The 20,081-nt window shown below is 46.1% G+C and overlaps 1 long non-coding RNA gene across 1 annotated transcript in view; it reads right to left on the bottom strand.

Annotated features, from left to right (window-relative positions):
- Positions 1-20,081, bottom strand: part of LOC140458554 (uncharacterized) — a 115,609-nt gene that overhangs the window by 82,962 nt on the left and 12,566 nt on the right. Inside the window, exon 3 of the long non-coding RNA XR_011953528.1 lies at positions 3,478-3,571. This is a non-coding gene — a long non-coding RNA (uncharacterized lncRNA). The remainder of the gene's footprint in view (positions 1-3,477; positions 3,572-20,081) is intronic.

The following is a 20,081-nucleotide window of genomic DNA, read 5'->3' on the forward strand; positions in this document are numbered from 1 at the left end:
CTAAACAAATGGCGAGTGAGACCACATCTGGAGTAATATGAACAGATTTGGTCACTTTAGTTATCCAAATAGAGCATTTCAGAGATGATCCATTGGGATGATCCCTGTTTTGAAGGGATTATCCTGTAAGCAAAGGCTGAATAAATTGGGAATCTACTCACTGGACTTTGGAAGAATGAGAGGTGATCTCTTTGAAACATACAAGATTCTGTCGAGGTTTGACAGGGTAAATATGGAGAGGATGTGTCCCATTACGGGTTGTTCTTGAACAAGATTCTGGGTCAGTCGCGGAATCAAGGGTTCTGTTTCAGATTTGTCAAGTTAAAGGCAACACCGACACAGGTAAGGGTTTCAGTAGCAATGGAGCTGGAGTGAGGAGGAGATAAGCAACGTTTTAGAGATTGGAATTCCTGGTGTTTGTGATTGTGTAGATGTCTGATCAGAAGGTCACCTTGGGGTCAGATATGAAAGCAATATTGTGAAGAATGTAGTTCTGCCTCAGACACTTCCCAGTGAGAGGGAGGGACACAGCAGGAAGGGAAATGAATTTGGAATAGCAACTGAAGGCAATGGGTTTAACAATTACAGTGTTTCATTGGAGTGAATTGCAGCTAATTGAAGCGTGGTAAGCAGTTTGATAACTGAATAATAGTGGAGTAATGGAGAGGGATGATGGGGAGGGAGAGCTGGGCATTGTCAGTGTACATGTGAAACCTAACAGTGCTTTTGGGCGAAGTTACCTCCTGGCAGTGTGTAGGTGAGAAACAGGACGGACCAAGGATAGATCCTGGAGGGACACCAAATACAATGAATTCAGAAAGGAAAGGGAGAGTGGAGATGGAGCAGGATTTGCCAATGATGGTGAGGTCAAATATTAGGTTTTAGCAGAATGGGAGAGAAGGACATAACCAGAAAAGACAGACAGACAGATCAGGGAAAAATATCTGTGAATTGCAAAGTTTGGGGGGGGGGGGAGGGGGGGGGGGGCGGTAACAAGCAGGAGAATGAGACAGAGATTTGGAATGTCCATCATTTAGCTACTCTAGGGTAAATGGTCAAGAAAATCTTGATAAGAGACTCTAGGAAATGCAAGTTTAGGACTAAAATGAGGAGCACCCTTGTGAGGCACTGTGGCTCGGTGGGCTAGTGGAGAGGGAGGAAAGAAGCAGAGGCAGCTGATTGGGTTGTCTCAATGTTATGGACAGAGAAACTCCATGTGCTCCTCACTCTTGTTGTTGGAGGGGAGGATGGAGGAGACAGGATAATATACATTGTTTTCGAAATAAAAAAAAACAAAACCTGTGATAGTGATTCTAAAAATAAGTGAACAAACCTGTCGTATTTCTCACGAATATTAAAATATACAACTGAAGTTCAGGTTTGAATCCCAAATTGGTAGAGGGTTGCTCTGAAGTCAAGAAAAATAAAGAAACTGGAATGAAGAATCTACTGTTTGCCACGGAACCATTGGGGATGTTTTTTCTGCCATTGACAATGTCCTTGAGGGAAAGAAACCAGACAGTGGCCCATCAAATCACTCATTGTATTAATCACTGCACAGTCTCAACAAAGGACCGCACAGTGGCTAGCACTGCTGCCTCATAGTGCCAGAGACCCGGGTTCAATTCCTGCCTCAGGCGACTGACTGTGTGGAGTTTGCACGTTCTCCCAGGGTCTGAGTGGGTTTCCTCCGAGTGCTCCAGTTTCCTCCCACAGTCCAAAAATGTGCAGGTTAGGTGAACTGGCCATACTAAATTGCCCGTACTGTTAGGTGAAGGGGTAAATGTAGGGGAATGGGTCTGGGTGAGTTGTGCTTCAGCGGTTCGGTGTGGACTTGTTGGGCCGAAGTGCCTGTTTCCACACTAAGTAATCTAATCTAAAAGTAATGAAACTGGATGGACCACATTACATCTACCAATACACTAGCAAATACAACCACACAATCAGCCCTCTTAACCCTGCAACTTCTGCCTCACTGTGGACCAACAGCAGCAGCAGAACTGTTCTCCAGCCCAATCTGAAATCACATGGCCTGATATTCCCCCAACCATTAACATCAAGCCAGGGGAATCAACCCTGGTTCAATAGTGAATGCAGGAGGGCATGCCAGCAGTACCAGGCATACTTCAAAATGAGGTGCCAACCTGGTGCAGCACAAGCAACACCAAATCGAACGAAGTGATCCCATAAACAATGGATTAGATCGGAGTTCTGCAGTTCTGCCACACCTCGTCAGGAATGGTGATGGACAATTACAGCATCACAGATATCCCACCCTTACTGATGGAGGGGTCTCACACATCCATTCCACAGATAAGAGGACAGCATTTCCAGCAATCTTCAGCCAGCAGTGCCAAGTGGATGAGCCTTCTCCATTGGTCCCTGACATCACAGATATGAATCGAAATGGTTTAAAACTCATGTCAAATCAGATCAAGAAATGGATAAGTAGTGTAAAGGTTATGGACCCTGCCAATATTCTGGCAATAATACTGTTGGCTGTGCTCCAGAACTTGCTGCCCACCAAGGCAAGTCCTGCTCCAGCACTGGCACCTACCAACTTTGTGGAATATTGCTCAGGGATGTTCCAACACAAAAACACAGGGCAGATTCAACTCAGCCAATTCCCCTCCATCAGTCCACACTCGCTCAGCAGTGAGGTGATGGAAGGTGTCATCAACAGTGCTGTCAAGCTACTGCTCAGCAATAACCTGCTCAGTGATGCCCAGTTTGGGCTCTGCCTGGGTCACTCAGTTCCTGAGCTTGTTACAGACTTGATTCACAAACAGACAAACAGCTGAATCCCAGAGGGGAGGTGAGGCTGAGGCCAGACCCCCGCCAAGTCCACTATTTCGACTTCAGTGATATCACCTGACCTCACCACAGTCTCAGCTCATTTGCTGAAACTCTCATTCATTCCTTTTGTTTACACTAGATTTCATTATCTAAACCCACTCCTGGCCAGCAACCCACATTCACCCTCCCGATAATCTCAAGAATATTGAAAACTCTACTGCTGAAGTGCTCACTTGTACCAAAACTTCCTGATCAATCAAAAGACTCCCATTTATAAGCAACAGCAATTTACTTTTGCACCTTTGAATTAATTCCTGGCTGTAATCATTCCTATTTCCCTGCACCACACACCCTTTCATATCTCAATAACTCATTTTAGTTCAGACTCTCAATCATGTGTTTATTTTTGAGTTCACCTGCGTGAATGTTTCTATAGACTCCAAGGGAACATGGTCTGGAATCCCCACTCTAACCCACGAAGATCGACTTTCTTCCTTTAAGGCATTCTTGAAAAACTGCTTATTTGGCAATGGTTTTGGTCACTGGACACAATATTCTCCATCTGTAGCGTTACGTCAAAAGTTCTCAATAATATATTTGTGAAATTAAAACTATGATGATTTGAACAGATATCTTCTACTCTTCAATATCGCTGAGTGAATAATCTGTAATGTCTCTTACCCAACCACCTTCACCATACAAACTGCAGCAGTACAAGGAAGTCAAACATCACCCTCTCCACAGGCAACAAGGCTTTGGCATTGATCACTGGTTTCTGTGGAAGGAGAAATACACAGTTGATGTTTCAGGGAGTGCAATATGAATCACAGGGAATGAAAATGGTGCAAAATTCGACTGTCAGAAATTGAAGGAAAATGCACTCGCTTATTGGACAAAAGAATTCTTGACTGTCAAAGATATTGTGGAAAAAATAACCTGATAATGGAACAGCATATGGTCAGGAGCCAGGCAGCAGTGGACAATTCATTTACATTCCTGAAGAAGGGCTTATGCCCAAAACGTCGATTCTCCTGCTCCTCGGATGCTGCCTGGCCTGCTGTATTTTTCCAGCTCTACATTTTTCAATTCATTTACAAAACAGCTGTGAAAATAACAGTAAAATACTATACAGAGCAAAAATACACCCATGAGAGACTGAGGAAGCTAGATAATGAACAAGTGGACATCAGAGAACCCAGAGATGAACCAGAGCAGAATTCACTTTTATGATCCCACAGTCAAAGTTGTCTAGCACAGAAACAGACTTCTTCGGTCCAACCTATGCCAACCAGATATCCTAACCTAAGCTATCTGCCACTCCTTAGCCCATTGGCCCATCTGATCAATATCCCACTGTACTCTGAGATAACCTTCTTCATTGTCCACAATACCTCCAATTTTGGTGTCACCTGCAAACTTATTAACTATACGGCCTCTATTCACATCCAAATCATTTAAATGAATGACGAAACAAGTCCAGAAAAACAAATCCATTTCTCTGGGTTTGAATGTGCTCTGTGTAAATCCTGCCCTATGACTCTTTTTACCAGGGAAGGCTGCACATACATCCCTCTGAACTTTGCCCCCTACAAAACTGGCGGCCGCGCACGTGTCCAGTGAATCATTGCCCCGAATAAAGATGGCGGCGCTCACTCGGGCCGATTACTCAACGAGACATATTCCCGTTTGCTGCAAAAACGGCACTGCAAGTTTCAAATTTGTATTTTCCGATGTGCAGCAAATGATTGTAAAACCTCTCAGACCATACAAACACCATTTCCCTGCTGTTTATTTTTCCTTAGCCATAGCTCTCCGCGCGCACACTTTCCGAACATCCTTGTCCACCGTGAGGTTAATCACGTGGTATAGTCTAGTCCCGCCCTCAGTCACTGATTGGCCGGAGGACCAACTGCTGCCAGGTCCTCCAGCTCCTCCCCTGCTTTTCCATTGGTCCGCCGCTGACATCAATCACTTCTTCGGTCCAACCTGTCGATGCCAACCAGATATACCAACCTGATGTATCTAAATTAAATACTGGATTAGTGGTGCTGGAAGAGCACAGCAGTTCAGGCAGCATCCAAGGAGCAGCGAAATCAACGTTTCGGAATAAAGGGCTTTTGCCCGAAACGTTGATTTCGCTGCTCGTTGGATGCTGCCTGAACTGCTGTGCTCTTCCAGCACCACTAATCCAGTATTTGATTTTCAGCATCTGCAGTCATTGTTTTTACCCTATCTAAATTAAATCCTATCTGCCTGTCCTCAGCCCATTGGCCCATCTGATCAATATCCCACCGTACTCTGAGATAACCTTCTTCATTGTCCACAATACCAACTGTTGGCTGGAGCTTGCGCACTGCTTCGTGGCTTTTGTTGCTATTTCTCAGTTACAAGAGTGAGGGACAAAGTTAAAAATCACACACCCACCTGATGAAGGACCAGCAAAGTAGTGCTTCCAAATAAACCTGTTGGACTATAACCTGGTGTTCTGTGAATTTTAATTTTGTCCATCCTAATCCAACACCAGCAACTCCAAGTCACGAGTGAGGGAGGAATGCATAACATAACAAAAGATCTTGGGGAAAAAAGGCCGTCCTGCCCTTCGAGCCTGCTCTAAAATTCAATTAGATCATGGCTGATCATTTTGTGGGTGCAGAACGATTTACCCACGTTCTCACCATATTCCTTAATTAATTATTTCTTTTTTAAAAAACTAACAGCTTTAAAAACGTTCATTGAACTAGCATCAAATGCTTCCCTGGGCAATGCACTCCACCAAGGTCAAGACATTTCTTCTCAATTCACTCCAAAATTTGCTGACTCTAACCTTGTGGTGATGCCCTCTTGTCCTAGCTTCACCTGCCAGTGGACACATCCTATCTACTTCTATTTTATTTATTCCATTCATTATTTTATATCTATCCATGTTTCTGAATTCCAATGAATATAATCCCAATCTACTCAGTCTCTGTTAAGCCAAACCCCTCACCTCCGGAGTCAACATAGTTAACCTCCTCTGCACCCCCTCTAGTGCCAGTACATCCCCCTAAGCACGTAAGGAGGTAAAAACTGCATGCAGTACTCCAGGTGTGGCCTCACCAGCACCCACTATAGCTAGAACATAACCTCTGCTTTTAAACACAATGCCTTCAGAAATGAAGGACAAAATTCCATTTGCCTTCTGAATTGATTGTTATACCTGGTGACTAACCCTCCTGCAGAAGGATGTTCAGGTGCCTCTGCATAGCAAATAATGTAACTTTTTAAAAATTCAAGTAATAGTCTTTTTATTAATGTTACTCCAACCAAAGAGTATGACTTTACATTTATGAACATAACACTCCACTTGCCAGACCATTGCCCACTCACTCAATGTATCTCTGTTCCTCTGCAAAGTTTCCCAGTCCTCTGCACACTTTGTTCTGTTACTCATCTTAGTCTCATATGCAAACTTTGACACCCTACATGTGGTCCCCAACTCTAAATTATCTGTATCAATTCTAAATAATTGCAGTCCCAACACTGATCCCAGAGGCACACTACTAGTTACTGATTGCCAGCCAGAATAAGGCTTATTTATCCCCACTCTTTGCTTCCTGTTAGTCAACCAATCTTCTATCCATGCTAATACTCTATCCCATGCACCCTTATATAATGCAACAGCCACTTGCGTGGCACCTTGTTGAAGGCCTCTTGGAAATCCAGGTACACTGCATCCACTGGGTCCCCATTGTCCACCTTGCTCGAAATGTCTTCATAGAATTCCAAACGATTTGTCAAGCATGACCTGCCCTTCATGAATCCATGCTCTGTCTGCCCAATGGGACAATTTGTATTGAGATTCCCTGCTATTTCTTCCTTGATAATGGACCCAAACATCATTCCAACTACAGAGAATAAACTAACTGGTGTAGAATTCCCTATCTTTTGTCCACCGCCTTTTCTTACAGTCCTTCCTTTTCACTGGAATATGCCTTTGCTGAGCACTTCCTAAAATGTCTGAAAATCTTTCACTGCTCATCAACTGTCCCACCATAAAATCTTTGTTTCCAGTCTACTTTATCCAGGTTCTTCCTCATTCTATTTTAGTTCCCCATGTTCAAGCACAGGACCAAGGTATTAGATTTTATCTTCGCAATGGAGGAGAAAGTGAGGACTGCAGATGTTGGAGATCAGAGCTGAAAATGTGTTGCTGGAAAAGCGCAGCAGGTCAGGCAGCATCCAAGGAGCAGGAGAATCGACGTTTCGGGCATACGCCCTTCTTCAGGAATGAGGAAAGTGTGTCCAGCAGGTTAAGATAAAAGGTAGGGAGGAGGGACTTGGGGGAGGGGCGTTGGAAATGCGACAGGTGGAAGGAGGTCAAAGTGAGGGTGATAGGCCGGCGTGGGAGCGGGTCAGAGAGGTCAGGAAGAAGATTGCAGGTTAGGAAGGCGTAGCTGAGTTCGAGAGATTTGACTGAGACAAGGTGGGGGGAGGGGAAATGAGGAAACTGGAGAAATCTGAATTTATCCCTTGTGGTTGGAGTGTTCCTAGGCGGAAAATGAGGAGCTCTTCCTCCAACTGTCGTGTCACTCTGGTCTGGCGATGGAGGAGTCCAAGGACCTGCATGTCCTTGGTGGAGTGGGAGGGGGAGTTGAAATGTTGAGCCATGGGGTGGTTGTGTTCGTTGGTCCGGGTGTCCCAGAGGTGTTTTCTGAAACGTTCCGCACGTAGGCAGCCTGTCTCCCCAATATAGAGGAGGCCACATCGGGTGCAGCGGATGCAATAAATGATGTGTGTGGAGGTGCAGGTGAATTTGTGATGGATATGTAAGTATCCCTTGGGGTCTTGGAGGGAAGTAAGGGCGGAGGTGTGGGCGAAAGTTTTGCATTTCTTGCGGTTGCAGGGGAAGGTGCCGGGAGTGGAGGTTGGGTTGGTGGGGGGTGTGGACCGGACAAGGGAGTCACGGAGGGAGTGGTCTTTTCGGAATGCTGATAGGGGAGGGGAGGGAAATATATCCCTGGTGGTGGGCTCTATTTGGAGGTGGCTGAAATGACGACAGATGATACGCTGTATATGGAGTTTGGTAGGGCGGTAGGTGAGGACCAGTGGGGTTCTGTCCTGGTGGTGGTTGGAGGGGCGGGGCTCAAGGGCGGAGGAGCGGGAAGTGGAGGAGATACGGTGGAGGGCATCGTCGACTACGTCTGGGAGGAAATTCCGGTCTTTGAAGAAGGAAGCGATCTGGGTTGTACGGTATTGGAACTGGTCCTCCTGGGAGCAGATGCAGTGGAGACGAAGGAATTTGGAATATGGGATGGCGTTTTTTTTACAGGGGGCAGGGTCAGAGGAGGTGTAGTCTAGGTAGCTGTGGGTGCCGGTCGGTTTAAAGTAAATGTCCGTGTTGATTTGGTCGCCCGAGATAGAAATGGAAAGGTCTAGGAGGGGGGAGGGAGGAGTCTGAAATGGTCCAGGTGAATTTGAGGTCGGGGTGGAAGGTGTTGGTAAAGTGGATGAACTGTTCAACCTCCTCATGGGAGCATGAGGCAGCGCCGATACAGTCATCGATGTAGCGGAGTAAAAGGTGGGGGGTGGTGCCAGTGTAGCTGCGGAAGATGGACTGTTCAACATATCCTACGAAGAGGCAGGCATAGCTGGGGCCCATGCGGGTGCCCTTGGTTACTCCTTTGATTTGGAGGAAGTGGGAGGATTGGAAAGAGAAGTTGTTTAGGGTGAGGACCGGTTCAGTCAGTCGTAGGAGGGTGTCAGTGGAAGGATACTGGTTGGTACAGTGGGAAAGGAAGAAGCTGAGGGCTTTGAGTTCTTCGTGATGGGGGCTGGAGGTGTATAGGGACTGGTGAAGATAAGGCGTTGGGGGCCGGGGAAACGAAAATCATGGAGGAGGTGGAGGTTGTGGGTGGTGTCCCGAATGTAGGTGGGGAGTTCTTGGACTAAGGGGGACAGGACCGTGTCGAGGTATGCAGAGATGAGTTCAGTGGGGCAGGATCAGGCTGAGACAATGAGTCGGCCGGGGCAGTCACGTTTGTGGACTTTGGGCAGGAGGTAGAAACTGGCGGTGGGGTTGAGGGACTATGACGTTGGAGGCGGTGGATGGGAGATCCCCTGAGGTGATGAGGTTATGGATGGTCTGGGAGATGATGGTTTGGTGGTGGGAGGTGGGGTCATGGTCAAGGGGGCAGCAGGAGGAGGTGTCCCCGAGCTGGCGTTTAGCCTCAGCGGTGTAAAGGTCGGTGCGCCAAACTACTTCCGCGCCTCCCTTGTCTGCCAGTTTGATAGTGAGGATGGGGTTGGAACGGAGGGAGTGGAGGGACGCATGTCCCGAGGGTGAGAGGGGTGGAGAAGTTGAGGCGGTTAATGTCACAGCGGCAGTTGGCTATGAAGAGATCGAGGGCAGGTAATTTATCTTCACACCTCTCCATATGTATTCTAACTTCAACCATACAGTGATCACTTCTTCCAAGAGGATCCCTAATTCTGAGGTCATTAATTATTCCTGTCTCATTGCACAGGGGCCAGATCTTGGATAGCTTGCTCCTTGTCGTTTACATTTCATACTGTTCAAAAAAACTATGTATACACTTAATGAACTCCTCAAGGCTACCCTGACAGAGCTGGTTCACCCAATCTACATGTAGATTAAAATCACCCATGGTAATAGATATGCCATTTTTACAGGCATCAGCTATTTCTTTGTTTATTGTCCATCCCAATGTGATGTTATTATTTGGCCTACACACTGCGCCTATCAGTGACTTTCTTGTTAGAATTTCGAAAGCATCATTTCTGTTTCCCCTAATGTAGAGCAATAACAACAACTACTTGCTTACTATGGAATCTTTCATAATAGAAAATCTCCTAAGGTGTTTCATGGATAATCAAAACATCGTTTAAGGAGGATGATTTTAAAATACCTCAGCCCACACTATTGAAAAGAGGATAGAGGAGGTTCGGGAGGGTTTTCCACAGGCTTCTGCCCTTGACAGCTCCAATTGTGGAGTGATGCAGGTGGGGTGGGGTGGGTTGAAAAGGGAACGTGCAAAGGGGAAATGGAGGAGCGTAGGCAATGCATAAGGTCTTAAGGATAGAGGAGGTTCCAGACTGAGTCTGTCTGTCATAGACAGTGTGGCTGCCTCATGGAATTTGAAGCACCGCAATGGGCCCATGCATGTCATGTTAGTCAAGGATCATGTAACGGTGGCTGAGAGAACATTTGCTGAGGACTTGTCTACTGAAGTAGTGTGGGCTGAGATTAGAAACAGGAGAGGGGAGGTCACACTGCTTGGATTTTTTATAGGCCGCCACAGAGTTCCAGGGAGGGGGAAGAGAGGATTAGAAAAATTACTCTGGGTTGGAGTGAAAGTAACATGGTGGTCATTATGGGGGACTTTAACTTCCCCAACATTGACTGGAAATTCTATAATTCTAGTACGTTGGATGGATCAGTTTTTGTCCAATGTGTACAGGAGGGTTTCCTGACACAGTATGTCGAAGGGCCGACAAGAGGGGAGGCCACATTGGATCTGGTGCTTGGTCATGAACCGGACGAGGTGTTTGATTGAGGTGTAGGTGAGCACTTTGGAGAGAGTGATCATAATTCAGTTTTGTTTAGTTTAGCGATGAAAAGGGATAGGTACATGCCACAGGTGAAGACTTATCAATGGGGCAGTGGCAATTATAATGCGATTCAGCAAGAATTAGGATGCATAGGATGGAGTAGCAAAATGCAGTGGATGCAGACAATGGAAATGTGGAGCTGGTTTAAGGAACAGATATTGCGTGTCCTTGATAGGTATGTCCCTGTCAGGCAGGAAGGAAGTGATAAGGTAAGGGACCCGTGATTTAGTACAGAAATTGCATCTCTCACTAAGAAGAAGTAGGAGGCTTATGTGTTGATGAGACAAAAGGTACAGATGAGGCAATGGAGACTTACAGATCAGCTCGGAAGGATTTCAAGAGAGTTAAGAAGAGCAAAGAGAGGACACGAGCAATCTTTAGCGAATAGAATAAAGGAGAACCCTAAAGCTTTCTATAGGTATGTGAGGAATAAAGGATAAGGTAGGAATCGGGCCAATCAAAGACAGTAGTGGGAAGTTGAGTGTGGACACTGTGGAAATCGGAGAGGTGCGAAAGAAACATTTCTCATTGGTTTTCACTCAGGAAAATTAGAATATGATAGATAATAATGAGATAGAAGATGTTAGACTAGAAAGGATCGAGGTTAGTTACGAACAGGTGTTATCAATTCTAGAAGGATTAAAGTAGACAAGTCCCCTGGGCTAGATGGGATTTATCCGTAGATTGTCTGGGAAGCTAGGGAGAAGTTAGCAAAGACTTCGGCTTTGATATGGAGTTGTCATTGCCTACAAGTTCGGTACCAGAGGACTGGGTGATTGCAAATGTTATGCCCTTGATCAAGAAGGCCAGTAGAGATGACCCAGGTAATTATATACCAGTGAGCCTTACTTCTGTTGAAGGAATAGTTTTGGAAAGGATTATAAGAGGCACTATTTGTAATCATATGGCAAACAACAATATGATTTCAGATCGTCAATATGGTTTCGTCAAGGGCAGGTCATGTCTCACAAACCTCATTGAGTTTTCCGAGAAGCACAGAGAGTTATAGACATGTAAACAGCTCGCTCCAAATTTTGTTGACTCACATTCCTGGGATGTCAGGACTGATGGCTGAACAGGGACTCAATCTTCGTTTAATCCTCCTTTCCTTTGGCTTTCTGAGCCGCTAACTACATCACTAATATTCTACCTCCCATTCCCTGTCCTGAATCTGACCCATATAAGCCTACACTTTCGTTCCCATCCCCCCTGCTAGACTAGTTACAAACTCACCAACAGAACTGGCAAAAGCCCCCACCAGATTTGTCTCAGCTCTGCCCGGGGTAACCGGTCAGGCTGGTATAGGTCCTACCCAGAAACAGTCCCAGTGCCTGAAGAATCAAAACCCTTCTCTGGTACACCATTTCCCTACCCACACATCCAGCTGATCTACCTTCTCATTCCTGCTCTCATTAGCACATGGCACTGGGAGTAAGTCTGACATTATTACATTTCAGGAGCTACATTTTAATGCATCGCTGCTCTCCCTATGTCCAGCTTTCAGGCCCCCATCCCTCTGTTTAGCGATGTCCTTGGTATCTGTGTGTTGCACGACCACGGCCTGTTTACCCTCCAGCTCCAGAATATCCTGCAGCCACTCCATGATATCGTGGATCTTGGCACCAGGGAGATTACATGCCATCCTTGATTCATGTCTGTGGGCACAGAAGTGCCTGGCTGTACCCCTGATTATTGAATCCCCTGTCACTGTAGCCCTGCCACTCTCAGTCCTCTTGTTCTGATCAGCAGAGCTCTCTGTGGTGTCATTAACCTGGCTGATGCTGATTTCCCGGAGAAGCCACCCCACCCATTCCCACCCTTACAGAATCCCAAGTGATATACAGTATCTGTATGAGAAGGGGATAACAACGGGGGACTCCTGTACTCACTTCCTTAGCCTTTTACTAGATCTGATGTTCACCCATTCCCTTTCTGCCTGTGTAACCCTCACCTGCAATGTGACTAACTCCCTAAACGTGCTGTCCATAACATTCTCAGTATTGCAGATGTTCCACAGTGAGTCCACTCTCAGCTCCAGCTCTGAAAGGCAGTTTCCCAGTAGCTGCAGATGGGAACCCTTGCTGCACACATAGCTGTCAGGGACACGAGAAGCGGCCCTTGTTTCCCACATTGTGCAAGAGGAGCACACCACGGGTCTGAGGGCTCCTGTCACGTCTCTCTACATTCATCTAGTTACTCCCATTAAGAGAATTTAAATGAGTGAGTAACCTTCCTTCACTTCAAACATGTCCATTATAATAACAAAAAAAACTTTACTTAAGCTGATATGTCATTCTTTAAAAACTTATATACTCCACAGGTATCACTGACAAATTGGCTATTCCCATTGGGAATGTGAATTTCTGAAAGGCCTGAACTAAAACGGAGTTTCAGCTTCACCTTCTCCCTGTCTCACCTCACTATTTACACCCAACACCAAAACACTCATTGAGCCAAGCAGCACTCACAGTCCAGCCCTTTCATTGTCTGCTCACACCTACACTGTCCTGTTCCAATGCACCTCAATGGGAGCTCAGACCAGCACTGCATCTTTTAATTCAGCCCTTTGTATCCCCAGAGACAAAATGGACTTCAGCAGTTTCTGAATGAACAGACAGTTGTCAGAATCTGGAATGTTCCACCTGAAATGGTGCTGGAATTTGAATCCACGAGAAATTTGCAGAGAATTGGAAGCAGGGAATTTACAGATTAACATTACAAAGTGGATAATTGAGACTAAATCTGACAGTTCCTGCAAAAAGATGAGGTGTAATTTGGATAAATCTGTGCGCCCTCTCAGGCCAATACCTCCTTCCACAGCTGCAGGGCCAAGAATTGAACACATACCCCAAGGGTGATCCAACCATGGACTTGAACATCTTTCTGCTTTTGGCTTGACAAAAATATTGAAGATATTTTCCCACAGACAGAACAGACAAACCTTTCTCGTTCCACAGTTAAATCCCAATGATATTCAGATCCCGATGACTCCGCTGATTGTAGAAACTTGTTTATTGAGATCCCTGTCTCAATTAATATCCAATAAAATGAATTCACAAAACAAAGCTCACAGTCAATGCAAGTTGAATAGTGAAGACAAACACTTCTCTCGGTATGTGTTTGATGTGTAAATGCTCCTCTTCAAATCACCCCGCCCCCACCCAGGAAGAGGACACGTGCATGCTCCTTGCTGTACCTTGCCCCAAATAAAGATGGTGGCTATAACCCAGGACCTCTCACTGCCTGAGGCCCAAGCCATCTTCCCCTTTGCTGCAAACGTGGGACCAAGAGTTTCTAATTCAGACAAACTACCTGCACAGAGTGTAACTAAACCCTCCCAGTCTACACTGATACATTTCATCCGGTTTCTGCTGCCACTCTCCCCTTTCCGCCTCCTGCACACACCATGGGTTATCGCGGGTCCAGTGACCCTTCCTCAGAACCGATGACAGCTGGGAAAATTAGAATCCCTTCAGGAAACAGGCCCTTTGGCCTAACAATTCCACACCCACCCTCCGAAGTTTATCCCACCCAGACCCATTCTCCTATTCTATTACTCTCCATTTCCCCCGAACTAATGCACATCCCTGAACCCTACGGGAACCTTAGCTGGGCCAATTCACCGAACCTACAGATCTTTGGACTACAGGAGGTAGGGGTTAAAGAGTAAATAATAGGTGGGGACAGAGCCGAAAGAGAGACAGGAACATTTGGAAAGATAAAGGAGTGGGAAGTTGGAAAGCTGTTAATGGAGGAGACAGGAACCTTCTAGCATCTCAGTGGCGGTGGTGGAAATGGTGGCTGATGATCTACATTGTGCCGGAAAAAAAGACCCTGAGCTTCCAGTTGCCTGCTCTTTAACACACAAGACTGTTCCCTGTCCAACATCTCTGTCTCATGCTTACTGCAGTGTTCCAGTTAAGCTTGATGCAAGCTGGAAGAACACTTCAGAACATACCAAATGGCTTCCTATTTCAAGGACTGCAATTTCCCCTCACATGTGGTCAACAATGCCCTCCAGTGTATCTCCTCCACTTCCCACACCACTGCCCTTGAACCCCACCCCTCCAAATGCAACAAAGATGGAATCCCACCATCCTCACCTTCCACCCAGATACAACGCATCATCCTCTGCTCTTTCCACCATCAGATCCAACCCCCTGAGATATATTTCCCTCCCCACCCCTTTCAGCATTCCACAGAGACCATACCTTCTGTGACTTCCACGTTAGATCCACACTCCCCACCAACCCACCCTCCACTCCAGGCTCCTTCGCTTGCCACTGCAAGAAGATGAAAACCTGTGCCCACACCTTCCCCTCCCCTCCATCCAAGGCACCACTGGATCCTCCCACATCCAGCAGAGATTTCCCTGAACCACCCAAACACCTCACCTATTGTGTCCCTTTCTCTCAGGACACCAAATTGTGGAATATTTCAGGGAACATATCTGGGATACATCCACCAACCAAACCCACCGCCCTGTGGCCGACCACTTTGGCTACCCCCCACACCCTCCGCCACCACGCTACCGAGGACATGCAAGCCCTCCATCCCAAATCCGAGCCACCCGACACCTGGAGGAAGAACACCTCATCTTCCACCTTGGGAACTTTCAACCACACAGCATCAAGGTTTCCTCATCTCCCATCCCCCAACTGATCTCAGATTCAACCCTCCAACTCGGCACTGGCTTCTTGAACAGTCCCACCTTCCCATCTTCCTTCCCAATTATCCATTCCACCCTCTCACCACGACCCTCCATCTACAACCACCTATTGCCAACCTAGCTCCCTTCCCCCAACCCCAAACACCCCTCCCTATTTATCTCTCAGCCATATTCCACCACCCACATTTCTGATGAAGTGCTGACATGCCCAATACGTCAATTCTCCTGCTCCTTGGATGCTGCCTGATCTGCTGTGCTTTTCCAGAGCCACACTGTAACACAAGCTGGAAGAACAACACCTCATCTCCCACTCGGGAATCCTGCAATCCTCTGGCTTCAACATCAAATTCAATGATTTTAGGTCCTGAACTCTCCCACATCCTCGTGTCTTTCCCCCCTACACAACATACCTGGCCTTGTTATTATGTAGCCTACCATTACACACTACCTATGGTTAGCCACTAACAGTCCCCATAAACAGCTATTCACCCTCCCCGCATCAGATCGTTATCCACTACTTTGTCCAACTGCTCTTATCTCTCTCTTTGGACTCTATCCCCACTTATCATTTACTCCTCAGCGCCTACCTTCTGCATAAAAACAGACATTTTTTTCTCAGTAACATCAGTTCCTGAGGAAGCATCACTGGATCGAAAATGTGAATTGATTTATTTTCACAGATGCTGCCAGATCTGCTGAGCTTTTCCAGCACCTTCTGGTTGTTGTGTGCGATTTACAGCATCCGAAGTTCTTTTGGTTCTAATTTACCCGGAGTATCTAATTCAGGTCCAGCAGACTGAAACAGTGTTTATCAACCTTCCCAGTCTACACTAACTCCATCTCTCTCCCAGTATCTGCTGTCTCTCCCACTCCTTCACATTCAGTCCCCCCTCACAGTGACACTGCGCCTGCAAAGCTGATGGTCATGTGTTGGCCTGCTGGACCCACCCCTCATTCACTCCCATTGGCTGGAGGATCATGACACCTCTCCTATTGGTCTGAAGCTGTGTCAATCAGCCAAGCCCCATTGTGACCCGAGTAGTGAGATCCTCCCAGGTGGATCAGAGGCTGAGGGGTGACCTCAGAGGTTTATAAAACCATGAGGGGCCTGGGTAGGATAAATAGACAAGGTCATTTCCCTGGGGTCAGGGAGTCCAGAATGAGAGGGCATAGGTTTAAGATGAGAGGGGAAGAATTTAAAATGGATCGGAGGGGCAATTTTTTTTCCCCACTGAGGTTGGTGCATGTATGGAATCTTCTGTCGGGAAGTGGAGGATGTTGGTACAATTAAACCACTTGGCATTTGGATGGGTGTATGAATAGGAAGGGTGCAGAGTGATATGTGCCAAGTGTTGGCAAATGGGTCTAGATTAGGACCAGTTTAAGCAAAGGGTTTATTTTCATGCTGTACATCTCTACGGCTCTGCCCTATGATGAGCTTCATCATTCACAGTGAATGGGTCAGTATCACAGAGCACAGGGGCTGGGGGCTATTCTCTCTCCCTCTGGAGATGGTGCCATTCAATCCCAACTCACCTCCCGGTTGGATATAGCCCTCCAAATCCTTTCTTAAAAATGTTAAATTTCAAATTTGTTTTGGCAATAACTACTGAGTCTGCATCCAGCTGTCTTTCAAACTGTTCCAGATGCTCAGAACTTAGTGAGTAAAATAATCTTCACATTTTTCTTTGCATTATTTGCCAGTTACCTGAAAATGGTTACTAAAAATTGTGACGTTAAAAATTTCTCACTCTGTCTCTCTGTAAATGAAATACCCTGGAAACAAATCAACTCCTGGTCGAAATCACTGCTTAACCTTCTCAGCTCCAAGGAGAATTGTCTGACCTTCTGCTAACTCTCCATAAAAGAGAAAACTATCTTAATTTTAATTTATTAGTGTCATAGAGATGTACAGCACAGAAACAGACCCTTCAGTCCAACTTGTCCATGCCGACCAGATATCCGAAATTAATCTCGTCCCATATGCCAGCCCTTGGCCCATAGCCTTCTAAACCTTTCCCAATCACATATCCAGTGAGATGCCTTTTAAATGTTGTAACTGTCCCGGCCTCCACACTTTCTCTGGCAGCTCATTCCATACACGTGCCACGTTCAGCTTGAAACTTTGCTCCTAATATCCCTTTTCAATCTTTTCCCTCACGCCTGTGCTTTCTAGTTTTGGACTCACCTAAACAGGAATAAGACCCTGGCTGTTGACCCTATCCATGCCCCTAACGATTTTATCAACCTCTATGGTCACCTCTCAGCATCCGATTCTCCAGTGAAAACAGCCTCAGTCTATTCAGCCTCTCCCTATAGCTCAATCCCTCAACCCTGGCAACATCTTTGCATCTTTCCTGAATCTTTCAAGTTTCACAATGTCATTCCAATAGTGGGGAGACCAGGTCTGAAAGCAGAATTCCAGAAGTGGCTGAATGAATGTCCTGTACAGCCGCAAACTGATGTCACAACCCCTGTACTCAATGCACTGACCAATAAAGGCAAGTACACCAAACACTTTCTTCACTACCCTGCCTATCTATGATTCCACTTTCAAGGAACTATGAACCTGCACTCCAAGATCTCTGCTCAGCAACACTCCCCAGGACCTTCCCTTTAAGTGTAGAAGTCCCACCCTGATTTGCTTTTCCAAAATGCAGAACCTCACATATATCTAAATTAAACTGCATCTGCCACTCCTCAGCCCATTTGATCGGAGTCTCATTGTACTCTCAGAAATCATTTATATAAATGGCAAAAAGCAGTGGACCCAGTACCCAGCCTGACAGCATATTGCTCATCACAGGCTTCCTGTCCAAAAGCACCCTCCACTATGACACTGACTGCTCAGCAAGGTTCGAGCTCATGGCATACAGGGAGATCTAACCATTTGGATACAGAACTAGCTCAAAGGCAGAAGACAGAGGGTGGTGATGGAGGGTTGCTTTTCAGACCGGAGGCCTGTGACTAGTGGAGTGTTTCAAGGATCACTGCTGGATCCACTACCTTTCATCATTTATATCAATGACTTAGATGTGATCATAGGAGGTTTAGTTAGTGAGATGACACCAAATCTGGAGGTGTAGTGGACAGTGAAAAAGATTACCTCAGAGTACAATGGGATCTTGATCAGATGGGTGAAGGCGGAGGAGTGGCATTTTGGGAAAGCAAATCTTAGCAGGACATATACACTTAATAGTAAGGTCCTGAGGAGTGTTACTGAACAAAGAGACCTTGGGGTGCAGATAGATAGGATAGTGAAGGCGGCATTTGGTATGCTTGCCTTTATCGGACAAAGTATTGAGCACAGGAGTTATGAGATCATGATGCAGCTGTACAGGACATTGGTTAGGCCACTTTTGGAACGTTGCGTACAAATCTGGCCACCCTCCTATTGGAAGGATGTTGTGAAACTTGAAAGGGTTCAGAAAAGATTTACAAGAACGTTGCCAGGGTTGGAGGATTTGAGCTAGGCTGGGAGTTGAATAGAGGTTGAATGGATTGGGGCTGTTTTCCCTGCAGCGTCAGAGGCCGAGAAGTGATCTTATCTATGTATATAAAAACATGAGGTGCATGGATAGGATAAATAGACAAAGTCTTTTCCCTGGCGTGGGGGATCCCAGCACTAGAGGGCATAGGTTTATGGTATGAGGGGAAAGACTTTAAAGAGACTTGAGAGGCAACGTTTTCACACAGAGGGTGGTACGTGTATGGCATGAGCTGCCAGAGGAAGTGGTGGAGGCCATTACGATTACAACATTTAAAAGGCATCTTCATGTGTATATGAATAGGAAGGATATGGGCCGGGTGCTGACAGGGGGGACTAGATTGCATTGGGATATCTGATCAGCATGTCCTGGTTGGACCAACGGGTCTCTGTTTCTGTGCTGTCCATCTATGACTCTTTGACCTTCCAGCCAATTCCGTATCCAAACAGCTAGTTCGGCCAGAATTCTATGGTATTGAACCTGCTAACCAGTGTGTTATGTGAAACTTTGTGTCTTTCTCAAGTCCAAGTTAATGATTTCTATGCACAAAGCCATGCTGACTCTCCCTAATCATATTTTGCTTTTCCAATGACATGTAAATCCTGTCCCTGAGAATCCCTTCCAACAACTTCTCTGCCACTGACTTCAGGCTCACCGATCTATAGTTCCCTGGCTTTTCCTGACCACCTTTCTCAAATAATGGCACCCATCTTCCAGCACCTCACCTGTGGCGATCGATGATACAACTATTGCAGTGAGGGGCCCAGCAAAAGCTTCCCTATTTACCCACAAAGTTCTGGGATAAACCTGATCAGATTCAGGGATTTATCCACCCTTATGCATTTTAAGACATCCAGTACCACCTCCTCTGTAATATGTACACTTGCCAAGTTATCACTATTTATTTCTCCAACTTCTCTAACTTTCATATCCTCTTTCAGTAAAAACTGACATGAAATACTCACAGAATCTCTCCCACCTCCTGCTGTTCCATAGACAGTCTTGTTGATCTTTGAGGGTCGCTATTCTCTGCCTAGTTATTCTTTTGTCTTTAGTGTGTTTGTAGAATCTCTTTGGATTCTCCTTAAACCTATTTCCCAAAGCTATCTCATGTCCCCTTTTTTGCCTCCTGGTTTTCCGCAAGTATACTCCTACTGCCCTTTTAGTCCTCTAGGGATTCACACAAACACAGTGGGGTCTGTACCTGCCATATCCTTCATTTTCTTGACCAGAGCCTCAATCTTACAGGTCATGCAGCATTCTCGACGCCTCCCAGCCTTGGCCTTAACAGGAACATACTGTCTGTGTACTCTCATTGTCGCAGGCCTATGGAGGCAATGGCAGATGAGGACAGAGAAACAATCATTATCAGTAAAGAGGTCGGGTTGGGAAAGGTAACAACTCATCGTTATCTCTATAATTCCTCTCTAGCCTCAGAACTATCACTATCTCTGGGATCAAAGACATCTCAATCTCTGCAACATCCTCCAATCTCTAATCTCCTCCAGTCTCAACACCCT

This window comes from Chiloscyllium punctatum, chromosome 33 (assembly GCF_047496795.1).
Source record: "Chiloscyllium punctatum isolate Juve2018m chromosome 33, sChiPun1.3, whole genome shotgun sequence".
NCBI lineage: Eukaryota > Metazoa > Chordata > Chondrichthyes > Orectolobiformes > Hemiscylliidae > Chiloscyllium > Chiloscyllium punctatum.